This window comes from Triturus cristatus, chromosome 4_1 (genome assembly GCF_964204655.1).
Source record: "Triturus cristatus chromosome 4_1, aTriCri1.1, whole genome shotgun sequence".
Taxonomy (NCBI): Eukaryota; Metazoa; Chordata; class Amphibia; order Caudata; family Salamandridae; genus Triturus; species Triturus cristatus.
Window position 1 is genome coordinate 120,203,762 of NC_140585.1, and position 17,153 is coordinate 120,220,914.

The window sequence follows — 17,153 nt, forward strand, 5'->3', positions numbered from 1 at the left end:
TATATATATATATATATATATATATATATATATATATATATATATATATACAATCAGCTCACTTTAACATTTGCAGCTTATAACCATTTACCACCAGGGGTCACTACTAACAAAAAGCATCCACTCCACTTCTAAATCCAGCCCCTAGAGTTGAGCAGAAGCATAAGATTCCCCACTGCTTCATTCCATTTTCCATTAGATTACAGATGTAAATTGTTTTTGATGGTATGGTCTGTGCAGATTGAAATATTCAGAGCATATTCTGACTTTTAGTTAACACATCTGTAAGCAATTTGGCCATCACTGAATTCAACGTTTATCTCAATCGTAATAGAGAAGGATAATGACAAATATAGTTTACAATGTTATTAAGTACATCATTTTATTTAATTGTGTGAATAAAAGGAATCGTCTCCCCGTCGGTGAATTGAACCCCGGTCTCCCGCGTGACAGGCGGGGATACTGACCACTATACTAACGAGGACATATTGGCTTCAGTTCAACAGTGCTCACCTCCATGAGGTTAGGGCATGCCCTCAATCAATTCACAGTATTGTAATAGGCAGCTTTGCTTCCTTTGGTTAGGAGAAGCAATCTTTTTTCATAAATGATTACAAATCAGAAATTCCTAGCCAAAAATAATCTGCTTTAATAAGAAATGATTGATTAAAATAAATACCTATCTATCGATCTGTCTATCTATCTTTCTATCTATCTATGTATATATATATATATATATATATATACAATCAGCTCACTTTACCATTTGCAGCTTATAACCATTTACCACCAGGGGTCACTACTAACAAAAAGCATCCACTCCACTTCTAAATCTAGCCCCTAGAGTTGAGCAGAAGCATAAGATTCCCCACTGCTTCATTCCATTTCCATTAGATTAGAGATGTAAATTGTTTTTGATGGTATGGTCTGTGCAGATTGAAATATTCAGAGCATATTCTGACTTTTAGTTAACACATCTGTAAGCAATTTGGCCATCACTGAATTCAACGTTTATCTCAATCGTAATAGACAAGGATAATGACAAATATAGTTTACAATGTTATTAAGTACATCATTTTATTTAATTGTGCGAATAAAAGGAATCGTCTCCCCGTCGGGGAATTGAACCCCGGTCTCCCGCGTGACAGGCGGGGATACTGACCACTATACTAACGAGGACATATTGGCTTCAGTTCAACAGTGCTCAACTCCATGAGGTTAGGGCATGCCCTCAATGAATTCACAGTATTGTAATAGGCAGCTTTGCTTCTTTTGGTTAGGAGAAGCAATCTTTTTTCATAAATGATTACAAATCAGAAATTCCTAGCCAAAAATAATCTGCTTTAATAAGAAATGATTGATTAAAATAAATACCTATTTATCGATCTGTCTATCTATCTTTCTATCTATCTATGTATATGTATATATATATATATTACCTACTGGCGGTCGCCAGTAGGTAGTTATAGTTAGGACCACGTTTCCATAGGAAAACCTCAACATTCTATTTTGAATAACTTTGGCGCCGGTTGACGAATCCTCGCGAATTTCTCAAAATAGGTGGGGCGCTACGCTCCGCTCCTACCCTGAAAGTCTCGGGGGGATTCGTCAAGCGGGGGCTGAGATAAAAGGGGGGTCACAAAACGCGTTTTTCCCATGCATTTTTCCATAGGACCTTTAGAACGAGCTACAGCCCGAACGGCTGAACAGAATTACTAGAAATTTGGCAGAGAGGTAGTCCCTAGGTCAAGGAAGTGCCTTTTGTAGGTTTGGTGTAAATCTGTTCAGTAGATTCTGAGAAAATAGCCTTTAAATCAATATATATATCTGAGCCCGCTTACGGTACGCTTACCGTACACTTACCGTAAGCTTACGGTGGCGTGCGCGAGCGCGATTCTGATTGGCTCTTAGATCTTAGTAAACATTCGAATCGGCCGAAACCAGGAAGCGGCGTCCGCCATTTTGTCTCTCGCACTGAGTGTTGTTTATCAAACATGATGGCCAAAAACATGTTACGGGGCTGTTTTGACAACTCCCTCACACATAGTCATGTTGAGGGAGTCCCCAAACATCCCCCAAGAGCAAAAACGGTTTTATTTTTTTTTCGGCAATTTCGCGGGGTACGCTTACCGTACGCTTACCGTACGCTTACCGTAAGCTTACCGTACGCTTACGGTAAAAAAATAAAAATAAAAAAAACACTATCCACACTTACCCCACCCCCTGTGCTTTTGGTGGCCGCAGGCCACCAAATGTGCAGGGCTTATTAATAGAGAAAAAAAACGTAATTTTGGCAACATGAAATTATAAAATCGAAATAAAAAAAACACTATCCACATTGACCTCACCCCCTGTGCTTTTGGTGGCCGAAGGCCACCAAATGTACAGGGCTTATTAAAGTTGATAAAAACCGTGCACGGAACGAACTGCGTTAAGTGGGCGCGCACGCCACAAATGGCGTAAAGTAACTTAGCATTTAAAAAACCGTACAAATTCACTGAAAAAACCATAGGTTTCACACACGTTATAGTTAGGAAATAGCATTTAAAAAACCTTGCTAATTCACTGAAAAAACCATAGGTTTCACACATGTTATAGTTAGCTGGACATTTTACTGATAAAAAACCAATGAAATTCCCCCGTTATAGTTACTGTAGGCAACTATAACTCACGCGACCGTAATCCTCTGCTGATGACATATGTGTCTTTATGAAAAAAAAATATTTGTAATATATGTATAGCTAAAATTTAATGGAAGAAGATATGGGCAAATAAGTGTCTAAATACAGTATTAGCATCAGCAGAGGATTGCGGTCGCGTGAGTTATAGTTGCCTACAGTAACTATAACGGGGGAATTTCATTGGTTTTTTATCAGTAAAATGTCCAGCTAACTATAACATGTGTGAAACCTATGGTTTTTTCAGTGAATATATATATATATATACAATCAGCTCACTTTACCATTTGCAGCTTATAACCATTTACCACCAGGGGTCACTACTAACAAAAAGCATCCACTCCACTTCTAAATCTAGCCCCTAGAGTTGAGCAGAAGCATAAGATTCCCCACTGCTTCATTCCATTTCCATTAGATTATAGATGTAAATTGTTTTTGATGGTATGGTCTGTGCAGATTGAAATATTCAGAGCATATTCTGACTTTTAGTTAACACATCTGTAAGCAATTTGGCCATCACTGAATTCAACGTTTATCTCAATCATAATAGACAAGGATAATGACAAATATAGTTTACAATGTTATTAAGTACATCTTTTTATTTAATAGTGTGAATAAAAGGAATCGTCTCCCCGTCGGGGAATTGAACCCCGGTCTCCCGCGTGACAGGCGGGGATACTGACCACTATACTAACGAGGACATATTGGCTTCAGTTCAACAGTGCTCACCTCCATGAGGTTAGGGCATGCCCTCAATCAATTCACAGTATTGTAATAGGCAGCTTTGCTTCTTTTGGTTAGGCGAAGCAATCTTTTTTCATAAATGATTACAAATCAGAAATTCCTAGCCAAAAATAATCTGCTTTAATAAGAAATGATTGATTAAAATAAATACCTATCTATCGATCTGTCTATCTATCTTTCTATCTGTCTATGTATATGTATATATATATATATATATATATATATATACAATCAGCTCACTTTAACATTTGCAGCTTATAACCATTTACCACCAGGGGTCACTACTAACAAAAAGCATCCACTCCACTTCTAAATCCAGCCCCTAGAGTTGAGCAGAAGCATAAGATTCCCCACTGCTTCATTCCATTTTCCATTAGATTACAGATGTAAATTGTTTTTGATGGTATGGTCTGTGCAGATTGAAATATTCAGAGCATATTCTGACTTTTAGTTAACACATCTGTAAGCAATTTGGCCATCACTGAATTCAACGTTTATCTCAATCGTAATAGAGAAGGATAATGACAAATATAGTTTACAATGTTATTAAGTACATCATTTTATTTAATTGTGTGAATAAAAGGAATCGTCTACCCGTCGGGGAATTGAACCCCGGTCTCCCGCGTGACAGGCGGGGATACTGACCACTATACTAACGAGGACATATTGGCTTCAGTTCAACAGTGCTCACCTCCATGAGGTTAGGGCATTCCCTCAATCAATTCACAGTATTGTAATAGGCAGCTTTGCTTCTTTTGGTTAGGAGAAGCAATCTTTTTTCATAAATGATTACAAATCAGAAATTCCTAGCCAAAAATAATCTGCTTTAATAAGAAATGATTGATTAAAATAAATACCTATTTATCGATCTGTCTATCTATCTTTCTATCTATCTATGTATATGTATATATATATATATATATATATATATATATATATATATATATATACAATCAGCTCACTTTAACATTTGCAGCTTATAACCATTTACCACCAGGGGTCACTACTAACAAAAAGCATCCACTCCACTTCTAAATCCAGCCCCTAGAGTTGAGCAGAAGCATAAGATTCCCCACTGCTTCATTCCATTTTCCATTAGATTACAGATGTAAATTGTTTTTGATGGTATGGTCTGTGCAGATTGAAATATTCAGAGCATATTCTGACTTTTAGTTAACACATCTGTAAGCAATTTGGCCATCACTGAATTCAACGTTTATCTCAATCGTAATAGAGAAGGATAATGACAAATATAGTTTACAATGTTATTAAGTACATCATTTTATTTAATTGTGTGAATAAAAGGAATCATCTCCCCGTCGGGGAATTGAACCCCGGTCTCCCGCGTGACAGGCGGGGATACTGACCACTATACTAACAAGGACATATTGGCTTCAGTTCAACAGTGCTCACCTCCATGAGGTTAGGGCATGCCCTCAATCAATTCACAGTATTGTAATAGGCAGCTTTGCTTCCTTTGGTTAGGAGAAGCAATCTTTTTTCATAAATGATTACAAATCAGAAATTCCTAGCCAAAAATAATCTGCTTTAATAAGAAATGATTGATTAAAATAAATACCTATCTATCGATCTGTCTATCTATCTTTCTATCTATCTATGTATATATATATATATATATACAATCAGCTCACTTTACCATTTGCAGCTTATAACCATTTACCACCAGGGGTCACTACTAACAAAAAGCATCCACTCCACTTCTAAATCTAGCCCCTAGAGTTGAGCAGAAGCATAAGATTCCCCACTGCTTCATTCCATTTCCATTAGATTATAGATGTAAATTGTTTTTGATGGTATGGTCTGTGCAGATTGAAATTTTCAGAGCATATTCTGACTTTTAGTTAACACATCTGTAAGCAATTTGGCCATCACTGAATTCAACGTTTATCTCAATCGTAATAGACAAGGATAATGACAAATATAGTTTACAATGTTATTAAGTACATCATTTTATTTAATTGTGTAAATAAAAGGAATCGTCTCCCCGTCGGGGAATTGAACCCCGGTCTCCCGCGTGACAGGCGGGGATACTGACCACTATACTAACGAGGACATATTGGCTTCAGTTCAACAGTGCTCACCTCCATGAGGTTAGGGCATGCCCTCAATCAATTCACAGTATTGTAATAGGCAGCTTTGCTTCTTTTGGTTAGGAGAAGCAATCTTTTTTCATAAATGATTACAAATCAGAAATTCCTAGCCAAAAATAATCTGCTTTAATAAGAAATGATTGATTAAAATAAATACCTATTTATCGATCTGTCTATCTATCTTTCTATCTATCTATGTATATGTATATATATATATATATATATATATACAATCAGCTCACTTTACCATTTGCAGCTTATAACCATTTACCACCAGGGGTCACTACTAACAAAAAGCATCCACTCCACTTCTAAATCTAGCCCCTAGAGTTGAGCAGAAGCATAAGATTCCCCACTGCTTCATTCCATTTCCATTAGATTATAGATGTAAATTGTTTTTGATGGTATGGTCTGTGCAGATTGAAATATTCAGAGCATATTCTGACTTTTAGTTAACACATCTGTAAGCAATTTGGCCATCACTGAATTCAACGTTTATCTCAATCGTAATAGACAAGGATAATGACAAATATAGTTTACAATGTTATTAAGTACATCATTTTATTTAATTGTGTGAATAAAAGGAATCGTCTCCCCGTCGGGGAATTGAACCCCGGTCTCCCGTGTGACAGGCGGGGATACTGACCACTATACTAACGAGGACATATTGGCTTCAGTTCAACAGTGCTCACCTCCATGAGGTTAGGGCATGCCCTCAATCAATTCACAGTATTGTAATAGGCAGCTTTGCTTCTTTTGGTTAGGAGAAGCAATCTTTTTTCATAAATGATTACAAATCAGAAATTCCTAGCCAAAAATAATCTGCTTTAATAAGAAATGATTGATTAAAATAAATACCTATCTATCGATCTGTCTATCTATCTTTCTATCTATCTATGTATATGTATATATATATATATATATATATATATATATATATATATACAATCAGCTCACTTTACCATTTGCAGCTTATAACCATTTACCACCAGGGGTCACTACTAACAAAAAGCATCCACTCCACTTCTAAATCTAGCCCCTAGAGTTGAGCAGAAGCATAAGATTCCCCACTGCTTCATTCCATTTCCATTAGATTATAGATGTAAATTGTTTTTGATGGTATGGTCTGTGCAGATTGAAATATTCAGAGCATATTCTGACTTTTAGTTAACACATCTGTAAGCAATTTGGCCATCACTGAATTCAACGTTTATCTCAATCGTAATAGACAAGGATAATGACAAATATAGTTTACAATGTTATTAAGTACATCTTTTTATTTAATAGTGTGAATAAAAGGAATCGTCTCCCCGTCGGGGAATTGAACCCCGGTCTCCCGCGTGACAGGCGGGGATACTGACCACTATACTAACGAGGACATATTGGCTTCAGTTCAACAGTGCTCACCTCCATGAGGTTAGGGCATGCCCTCAATCAATTCACAGTATTGTAATAGGCAGCTTTGCTTCTTTTGGTTAGGCGAAGCAATCTTTTTTCATAAATGATTACAAATCAGAAATTCCTAGCCAAAAATAATCTGCTTTAATAAGAAATGATTGATTAAAATAAATACCTATCTATCGATCTGTCTATCTATCTTTCTATCTATCTATGTATATGTATATATATATATATATATATATATATATATATATACAATCAGCTCACTTTAACATTTGCAGCTTATAACCATTTACCACCAGGGGTCACTACTAACAAAAAGCATCCACTCCACTTCTAAATCCAGCCCCTAGAGTTGAGCAGAAGCATAAGATTCCCCACTGCTTCATTCCATTTTCCATTAGATTACAGATGTAAATTGTTTTTGATGGTATGGTCTGTGCAGATTGAAATATTCAGAGCATATTCTGACTTTTAGTTAACACATCTGTAAGCAATTTGGCCATCACTGAATTCAACGTTTATCTCAATCGTAATAGAGAAGGATAATGACAAATATAGTTTACAATGTTCTTAAGTACATCATTTTATTTAATTGTGTGAATAAAAGGAATCGTCTACCCGTCGGGGAATTGAACCCCGGTCTCCCGCGTGACAGGCGGGGATACTGACCACTATACTAACGAGGACATATTGGCTTCAGTTCAACAGTGCTCACCTCCATGAGGTTAGGGCATGCCCTCAATCAATTCACAGTATTGTAATAGGCAGCTTTGCTTCTTTTGGTTAGGAGAAGCAATCTTTTTTCATAAATGATTACAAATCAGAAATTCCTAGCCAAAAATAATCTGCTTTAATAAGAAATGATTGATTAAAATAAATACCTATTTATCGATCTGTCTATCTATCTTTCTATCTATCTATGTATATGTATATATATATATATATATATATATATATATATATATATATATATACAATCAGCTCACTTTAACATTTGCAGCTTATAACCATTTACCACCAGGGGTCACTACTAACAAAAAGCATCCACTCCACTTCTAAATCCAGCCCCTAGAGTTGAGCAGAAGCATAAGATTCCCCACTGCTTCATTCCATTTTCCATTAGATTACAGATGTAAATTGTTTTTGATGGTATGGTCTGTGCAGATTGAAATATTCAGAGCATATTCTGACTTTTAGTTAACACATCTGTAAGCAATTTGGCCATCACTGAATTCAACGTTTATCTCAATCGTAATAGAGAAGGATAATGACAAATATAGTTTACAATGTTATTAAGTACATCATTTTATTTAATTGTGTGAATAAAAGGAATCGTCTCCCCGTCGGTGAATTGAACCCCGGTCTCCCGCGTGACAGGCGGGGATACTGACCACTATACTAACGAGGACATATTGGCTTCAGTTCAACAGTGCTCACCTCCATGAGGTTAGGGCATGCCCTCAATCAATTCACAGTATTGTAATAGGCAGCTTTGCTTCCTTTGGTTAGGAGAAGCAATCTTTTTTCATAAATGATTACAAATCAGAAATTCCTAGCCAAAAATAATCTGCTTTAATAAGAAATGATTGATTAAAATAAATACCTATCTATCGATCTGTCTATCTATCTTTCTATCTATCTATGTATATATATATATATATATATATATATATACAATCAGCTCACTTTACCATTTGCAGCTTATAACCATTTACCACCAGGGGTCACTACTAACAAAAAGCATCCACTCCACTTCTAAATCTAGCCCCTAGAGTTGAGCAGAAGCATAAGATTCCCCACTGCTTCATTCCATTTCCATTAGATTAGAGATGTAAATTGTTTTTGATGGTATGGTCTGTGCAGATTGAAATATTCAGAGCATATTCTGACTTTTAGTTAACACATCTGTAAGCAATTTGGCCATCACTGAATTCAACGTTTATCTCAATCGTAATAGACAAGGATAATGACAAATATAGTTTACAATGTTATTAAGTACATCATTTTATTTAATTGTGCGAATAAAAGGAATCGTCTCCCCGTCGGGGAATTGAACCCCGGTCTCCCGCGTGACAGGCGGGGATACTGACCACTATACTAACGAGGACATATTGGCTTCAGTTCAACAGTGCTCAACTCCATGAGGTTAGGGCATGCCCTCAATGAATTCACAGTATTGTAATAGGCAGCTTTGCTTCTTTTGGTTAGGAGAAGCAATCTTTTTTCATAAATGATTACAAATCAGAAATTCCTAGCCAAAAATAATCTGCTTTAATAAGAAATGATTGATTAAAATAAATACCTATTTATCGATCTGTCTATCTATCTTTCTATCTATCTATGTATATGTATATATATATATATTACCTACTGGCGGTCGCCAGTAGGTAGTTATAGTTAGGACCACGTTTCCATAGGAAAACCTCAACATTCTATTTTGAATAACTTTGGCGCCGGTTGACGAATCCTCGCGAATTTCTCAAAATAGGTGGGGCGCTACGCTCCGCTCCTACCCTGAAAGTCTCGGGGGGATTCGTCAAGCGGGGGCTGAGATAAAAGGGGGGTCACAAAACGCGTTTTTCCCATGCATTTTTCCATAGGACCTTTAGAACGAGCTACAGCCCGAACGGCTGAACAGAATTACTAGAAATTTGGCAGAGAGGTAGTCCCTAGGTCAAGGAAGTGCCTTTTGTAGGTTTGGTGTAAATCTGTTCAGTAGATTCTGAGAAAATAGCCTTTAAATCAATATATATATCTGAGCCCGCTTACGGTACGCTTACCGTACGCTTACCGTAAGCTTACGGTGGCGTGCGCGAGCGCGATTCTGATTGGCTCTTAGATCTTAGTAAACATTCGAATCGGCCGAAACCAGGAAGCGGCGTCCGCCATTTTGTCTCTCGCACTGAGTGTTGTTTATCAAACATGATGGCCAAAAACATGTTACGGGGCTGTTTTGACAACTCCCTCACACATAGTCATGTTGAGGGAGTCCCCAAACATCCCCCAAGAGCAAAAACGGTTTTATTTTTTTTTCGGCAATTTCGCGGGGTACGCTTACCGTACGCTTACCGTACGCTTACCGTAAGCTTACCGTACGCTTACGGTAAAAAAATAAAAATAAAAAAAACACTATCCACACTTACCCCACCCCCTGTGCTTTTGGTGGCCGCAGGCCACCAAATGTGCAGGGCTTATTAATAGAGAAAAAAAACGTAATTTTGGCAACATGAAATTATAAAATCGAAATAAAAAAAACACTATCCACATTGACCTCACCCCCTGTGCTTTTGGTGGCCGAAGGCCACCAAATGTACAGGGCTTATTAAAGTTGATAAAAACCGTGCACGGAACGAACTGCGTTAAGTGGGCGCGCACGCCACAAATGGCGTAAAGTAACTTAGCATTTAAAAAACCGTACAAATTCACTGAAAAAACCATAGGTTTCACACACGTTATAGTTAGGAAATAGCATTTAAAAAACCTTGCTAATTCACTGAAAAAACCATAGGTTTCACACATGTTATAGTTAGCTGGACATTTTACTGATAAAAAACCAATGAAATTCCCCCGTTATAGTTACTGTAGGCAACTATAACTCACGCGACCGTAATCCTCTGCTGATGACATATGTGTCTTTATGAAAAAAAAATATTTGTAATATATGTATAGCTAAAATTTAATGGAAGAAGATATGGGCAAATAAGTGTCTAAATACAGTATTAGCATCAGCAGAGGATTGCGGTCGCGTGAGTTATAGTTGCCTACAGTAACTATAACGGGGGAATTTCATTGGTTTTTTATCAGTAAAATGTCCAGCTAACTATAACATGTGTGAAACCTATGGTTTTTTCAGTGAATATATATATATATATACAATCAGCTCACTTTACCATTTGCAGCTTATAACCATTTACCACCAGGGGTCACTACTAACAAAAAGCATCCACTCCACTTCTAAATCTAGCCCCTAGAGTTGAGCAGAAGCATAAGATTCCCCACTGCTTCATTCCATTTCCATTAGATTATAGATGTAAATTGTTTTTGATGGTATGGTCTGTGCAGATTGAAATATTCAGAGCATATTCTGACTTTTAGTTAACACATCTGTAAGCAATTTGGCCATCACTGAATTCAACGTTTATCTCAATCATAATAGACAAGGATAAGGACAAATATAGTTTACAATGTTATTAAGTACATCTTTTTATTTAATAGTGTGAATAAAAGGAATCGTCTCCCCGTCGGGGAATTGAACCCCGGTCTCCCGCGTGACAGGCGGGGATACTGACCACTATACTAACGAGGACATATTGGCTTCAGTTCAACAGTGCTCACCTCCATGAGGTTAGGGCATGCCCTCAATCAATTCACAGTATTGTAATAGGCAGCTTTGCTTCTTTTGGTTAGGCGAAGCAATCTTTTTTCATAAATGATTACAAATCAGAAATTCCTAGCCAAAAATAATCTGCTTTAATAAGAAATGATTGATTAAAATAAATACCTATCTATCGATCTGTCTATCTATCTTTCTATCTGTCTATGTATATGTATATATATATATATATATATATATATACAATCAGCTCACTTTAACATTTGCAGCTTATAACCATTTACCACCAGGGGTCACTACTAACAAAAAGCATCCACTCCACTTCTAAATCCAGCCCCTAGAGTTGAGCAGAAGCATAAGATTCCCCACTGCTTCATTCCATTTTCCATTAGATTACAGATGTAAATTGTTTTTGATGGTATGGTCTGTGCAGATTGAAATATTCAGAGCATATTCTGACTTTTAGTTAACACATCTGTAAGCAATTTGGCCATCACTGAATTCAACGTTTATCTCAATCGTAATAGAGAAGGATAATGACAAATATAGTTTACAATGTTATTAAGTACATCATTTTATTTAATTGTGTGAATAAAAGGAATCGTCTACCCGTCGGGGAATTGAACCCCGGTCTCCCGCGTGACAGGCGGGGATACTGACCACTATACTAACGAGGACATATTGGCTTCAGTTCAACAGTGCTCACCTCCATGAGGTTAGGGCATTCCCTCAATCAATTCACAGTATTGTAATAGGCAGCTTTGCTTCTTTTGGTTAGGAGAAGCAATCTTTTTTCATAAATGATTACAAATCAGAAATTCCTAGCCAAAAATAATCTGCTTTAATAAGAAATGATTGATTAAAATAAATACCTATTTATCGATCTGTCTATCTATCTTTCTATCTATCTATGTATATGTATATATATATATATATATATATATATATATATATATATATATACAATCAGCTCACTTTAACATTTGCAGCTTATAACCATTTACCACCAGGGGTCACTACTAACAAAAAGCATCCACTCCACTTCTAAATCCAGCCCCTAGAGTTGAGCAGAAGCATAAGATTCCCCACTGCTTCATTCCATTTTCCATTAGATTACAGATGTAAATTGTTTTTGATGGTATGGTCTGTGCAGATTGAAATATTCAGAGCATATTCTGACTTTTAGTTAACACATCTGTAAGCAATTTGGCCATCACTGAATTCAACGTTTATCTCAATCGTAATAGAGAAGGATAATGACAAATATAGTTTACAATGTTATTAAGTACATCATTTTATTTAATTGTGTGAATAAAAGGAATCGTCTCCCCGTCGGGGAATTGAACCCCGGTCTCCCGCGTGACAGGCGGGGATACTGACCACTATACTAACAAGGACATATTGGCTTCAGTTCAACAGTGCTCACCTCCATGAGGTTAGGGCATGCCCTCAATCAATTCACAGTATTGTAATAGGCAGCTTTGCTTCTTTTGGTTAGGAGAAGCAATCTTTTTTCATAAATGATTACAAATCAGAAATTCCTAGCCAAAAATAATCTGCTTTAATAAGAAATGATTGATTAAAATAAATACCTATTTATCGATCTGTCTATCTATCTTTCTATCTATCTATGTATATGTATATATATATATATATATATATACAATCAGCTCACTTTACCATTTGCAGCTTATAACCATTTACCACCAGGGGTCACTACTAACAAAAAGCATCCACTCCACTTCTAAATCTAGCCCCTAGAGTTGAGCAGAAGCATAAGATTCCCCACTGCTTCATTCCATTTCCATTAGATTATAGATGTAAATTGTTTTTGATGGTATGGTCTGTGCAGATTGAAATATTCAGAGCATATTCTGACTTTTAGTTAACACATCTGTAAGCAATTTGGCCATCACTGAATTCAACGTTTATCTCAATCGTAATAGACAAGGATAATGACAAATATAGTTTACAATGTTATTAAGTACATCATTTTATTTAATTGTGTGAATAAAAGGAATCGTCTCCCCGTCGGGGAATTGAACCCCGGTCTCCCGCGTGACAGGCGGGGATACTGACCACTATACTAACGAGGACATATTGGCTTCAGTTCAACAGTGCTCACCTCCATGAGGTTAGGGCATGCCCTCAATCAATTCACAGTATTGTAATAGGCAGCTTTGCTTCTTTTGGTTAGGAGAAGCAATCTTTTTTCATAAATGATTACAAATCAGAAATTCCTAGCCAAAAATAATCTGCTTTAATAAGAAATGATTGATTAAAATAAATACCTATTTATCGATCTGTCTATCTATCTTTCTATCTATCTATGTATATGTATATATATATATATATATATATACAATCAGCTCACTTTACCATTTGCAGCTTATAACCATTTACCACCAGGGGTCACTACTAACAAAAAGCATCCACTCCACTTCTAAATCTAGCCCCTAGAGTTGAGCAGAAGCATAAGATTCCCCACTGCTTCATTCCATTTCCATTAGATTATAGATGTAAATTGTTTTTGATGGTATGGTCTGTGCAGATTGAAATATTCAGAGCATATTCTGACTTTTAGTTAACACATCTGTAAGCAATTTGGCCATCACTGAATTCAACGTTTATCTCAATCGTAATAGACAAGGATAATGACAAATATAGTTTACAATGTTATTAAGTACATCATTTTATTTAATTGTGTGAATAAAAGGAATCGTCTCCCCGTCGGGGAATTGAACCCCGGTCTCCCGCGTGACAGGCGGGGATACTGACCACTATACTAACGAGGACATATTGGCTTCAGTTCAACAGTGCTCACCTCCATGAGGTTAGGGCATGCCCTCAATCAATTCACAGTATTGTAATAGGCAGCTTTGCTTCTTTTGGTTAGGAGAAGCAATCTTTTTTCATAAATGATTACAAATCAGAAATTCCTAGCCAAAAATAATCTGCTTTAATAAGAAATGATTGATTAAAATAAATACCTATCTATCGATCTGTCTATCTATCTTTCTATCTATCTATGTATATGTATATATATATATATATATATATACAATCAGCTCACTTTACCATTTGCAGCTTATAACCATTTACCACCAGGGGTCACTACTAACAAAAAGCATCCACTCCACTTCTAAATCTAGCCCCTAGAGTTGAGCAGAAGCATAAGATTCCCCACTGCTTCATTCCATTTTCCATTAGATTATAGATGTAAATTGTTTTTGATGGTATGGTCTGTGCAGATTGAAATATTCAGAGCATATTCTGACTTTTAGTTAACACATCTGTAAGCAATTTGGCCATCACTGAATTCAACGTTTATCTCAATCGTAATAGACAAGGATAATGACAAATATAGTTTACAATGTTATTAAGTACATCATTTTATTTAATTGTGCGAATAAAAGGAATCGTCTCCCCGTCGGGGAATTGAACCCCGGTCTCCCGCGTGACAGGCGGGGATACTGACCACTATACTAACGAGGACATATTGGCTTCAGTTCAACAGTGCTCACCTCCATGAGGTTAGGGCATGCCCTCAATGAATTCACAGTATTGTAATAGGCAGCTTTGCTTCTTTTGGTTAGGAGAAGCAATCTTTTTTCATAAATGATTACAAATCAGAAATTCCTAGCCAAAAATAATCTGCTTTAATAAGAAATGATTGATTAAAATAAATACCTATCTATCGATCTGTCTATCTATCTTTCTATCTATCTATGTATATGTATATATATATATATATATATTACCTACTGGCGGTCGCCAGTAGGTAGTTATAGTTAGGACCACGTTTCCATAGGAAAACCTCAACATTCTATTTTGAATAACTTTGGCGCCGGTCGACGAATCCTCGCGAATTTCTCAAAATAGGTGGGGCGCTACGCTCCGCTCCTACCCTGAAAGTCTCGGGGGGATTCGTCAAGCGGGGGCTGAGATAAAAGGGGGGTCCCAAAACGCGTTTTTCCCATGCATTTTTCCATAGGACCTTTAGAACGAGCTACAGCCCGAACGGCTGAACAGAATTACTAGAAATTTGGCAGAGAGGTAGTCCCTAGGTCAAGGAAGTGCCTTTTGTAGGTTTGGTGTAAATCTGTTCAGTAGATTCTGAGAAAATAGCCTTTAAATCAATATATATATCTGAGCCCGCTTACGGTACGCTTACCGTACGCTTACGGTAAGCGTACGGTGGCGTGCGCGAGCGCGATTCTGATTGGCTCTTAGATCTTAGTAAACATTCGAATCGGCAGAAACCAGGAAGCGGCGTCCGCCATTTTGTCTACCGCACTGAGTGTTATGTATCAAACATGATGGCCAAAAACATGTTACGGGGATGTTTTGACAACTCCCTCTCACATAGTCATGTTGAGGGAGTCCCCAAACATCCCCCAAGAGCAAAAACGGCATTATTTTTTTTTCGGCAATTTCGCGGGGTACGCTTACCGTACGCTTACCGTAAGCGTACGGTAAAAAAATAAAAATAAAAAAAACACTATCCACACTTTCTCCACCCCTTGTGCAAATGGTGTCCGAAGGCCACCATTTGTGCATGGCTTATCAGAGCACAGAAATTTCCCAAAAAATTTCAACAGATTACCTATCACAAGGAAGCGCATAATATGTCCTCCATGTGCGCACGGTGCGCGAAGCGCATCGTGCGTACATGGCCCATCTAGCGTAACGTGGGCACGGCACTAACTGCGTAAAGTGGGTGCGCGCACGGAACGAACTGCATTAAGTGGGCGCGCACGCCACGAATGGCGTAAAGTCACTTAGCATTTAAAAAACCGTACAAATTCACTGAAAAAACCATAGGTTTCACACACGTTATAGTTAGGAATTAGCATTTAAAAAACCTTGCAAATTCACTGAAAAAACCATAGGTTTCACACATGTTATAGTTAGCGGAAATTTTACTGATAAAAAACCAATGAAATTGCCCCGTTATAGTTAGTGCTGGCAACTATAACTCACGCGACCGCAATCTTCTGCTGATGACATATGTGTCTTTATGAAAAAAAAATATTTGTAATATATGTATAGCTAAAATTTAATGGAAGAAGACATGGGCAAATAAGTGTCTAAATACAGTATTAGCATCAGCAGAGGATTGCGGTCGCGTGAGTTATAGTTGCCAGCACTAACTATAACGGGGCAATTTCATTGGTTTTTTATCAGTAAAATTTCCGCTAACTATAACATGTGTGAAACCTATGGTTTTTTCAGTGAATATATATATATATATATATATATATACAATCAGCTCACTTTAACATTTGCAGCTTATAACCATTTACCACCAGGGGTCACTACTAACAAAAAGCATCCACTCCACTTCTAAATCCAGCCCCTAGAGTTGAGCAGAAGCATAAGATTCCCCACTGCTTCATTCCATTTTCCATTAGATTACAGATGTAAATTGTTTTTGATGGTATGGTCTGTGCAGATTGAAATATTCAGAGCATATTCTGACTTTTAGTTAACACATCTGTAAGCAATTTGGCCATCACTGAATTCAACGTTTATCTCAATCGTAATAGAGAAGGATAATGACAAATATAGTTTACAATGTTCTTAAGTACATCATTTTATTTAATTGTGTGAATAAAAGGAATCGTCTACCCGTCGGGGAATTGAACCCCGGTCTCCCGCGTGACAGGCGGGGATACTGACCACTATACTAACGAGGACATATTGGCTTCAGTTCAACAGTGCTCACCTCCATGAGGTTAGGGCATGCCCTCAATCAATTCACAGTATTGTAATAGGCAGCTTTGCTTCTTTTGGTTAGGAGAAGCAATCTTTTTTCATAAATGATTACAAATCAGAAATTCCTAGCCAAAAATAATCTGCTTTAATAAGAAATGATTGATT

General features: G+C 37.0%; 9 non-coding genes across 9 annotated transcripts; all 9 read right to left on the reverse strand.

The window, feature by feature from the left end:
* Positions 1-1,107: 1,107 nt before the first annotated feature.
* TRNAD-GUC (transfer RNA aspartic acid (anticodon GUC)) lies at positions 1,108-1,179 on the reverse strand. Its single transcript has one exon. It is a non-coding gene; the product is annotated as a tRNA-Asp (tRNA).
* A 2,127-nt stretch (positions 1,180-3,306) lies between these two features.
* Positions 3,307-3,378, reverse strand: TRNAD-GUC (transfer RNA aspartic acid (anticodon GUC)). Its single transcript has one exon. It is a non-coding gene; the product is annotated as a tRNA-Asp (tRNA).
* Positions 3,379-5,423: 2,045 nt separating this feature from the next.
* On the reverse strand, positions 5,424-5,495 carry TRNAD-GUC (transfer RNA aspartic acid (anticodon GUC)). Its single transcript has one exon. It is a non-coding gene; the product is annotated as a tRNA-Asp (tRNA).
* Positions 5,496-6,839: 1,344 nt separating this feature from the next.
* Positions 6,840-6,911, reverse strand: TRNAD-GUC (transfer RNA aspartic acid (anticodon GUC)). Its single transcript has one exon. It is a non-coding gene; the product is annotated as a tRNA-Asp (tRNA).
* A 2,061-nt stretch (positions 6,912-8,972) lies between these two features.
* TRNAD-GUC (transfer RNA aspartic acid (anticodon GUC)) lies at positions 8,973-9,044 on the reverse strand. Its single transcript has one exon. It is a non-coding gene; the product is annotated as a tRNA-Asp (tRNA).
* Positions 9,045-11,171: 2,127 nt separating this feature from the next.
* TRNAD-GUC (transfer RNA aspartic acid (anticodon GUC)) lies at positions 11,172-11,243 on the reverse strand. Its single transcript has one exon. It is a non-coding gene; the product is annotated as a tRNA-Asp (tRNA).
* Positions 11,244-13,294: 2,051 nt separating this feature from the next.
* On the reverse strand, positions 13,295-13,366 carry TRNAD-GUC (transfer RNA aspartic acid (anticodon GUC)). Its single transcript has one exon. It is a non-coding gene; the product is annotated as a tRNA-Asp (tRNA).
* A 627-nt stretch (positions 13,367-13,993) lies between these two features.
* On the reverse strand, positions 13,994-14,065 carry TRNAD-GUC (transfer RNA aspartic acid (anticodon GUC)). Its single transcript has one exon. It is a non-coding gene; the product is annotated as a tRNA-Asp (tRNA).
* Positions 14,066-14,693: 628 nt separating this feature from the next.
* On the reverse strand, positions 14,694-14,765 carry TRNAD-GUC (transfer RNA aspartic acid (anticodon GUC)). Its single transcript has one exon. It is a non-coding gene; the product is annotated as a tRNA-Asp (tRNA).
* Positions 14,766-17,153: the final 2,388 nt, after the last annotated feature.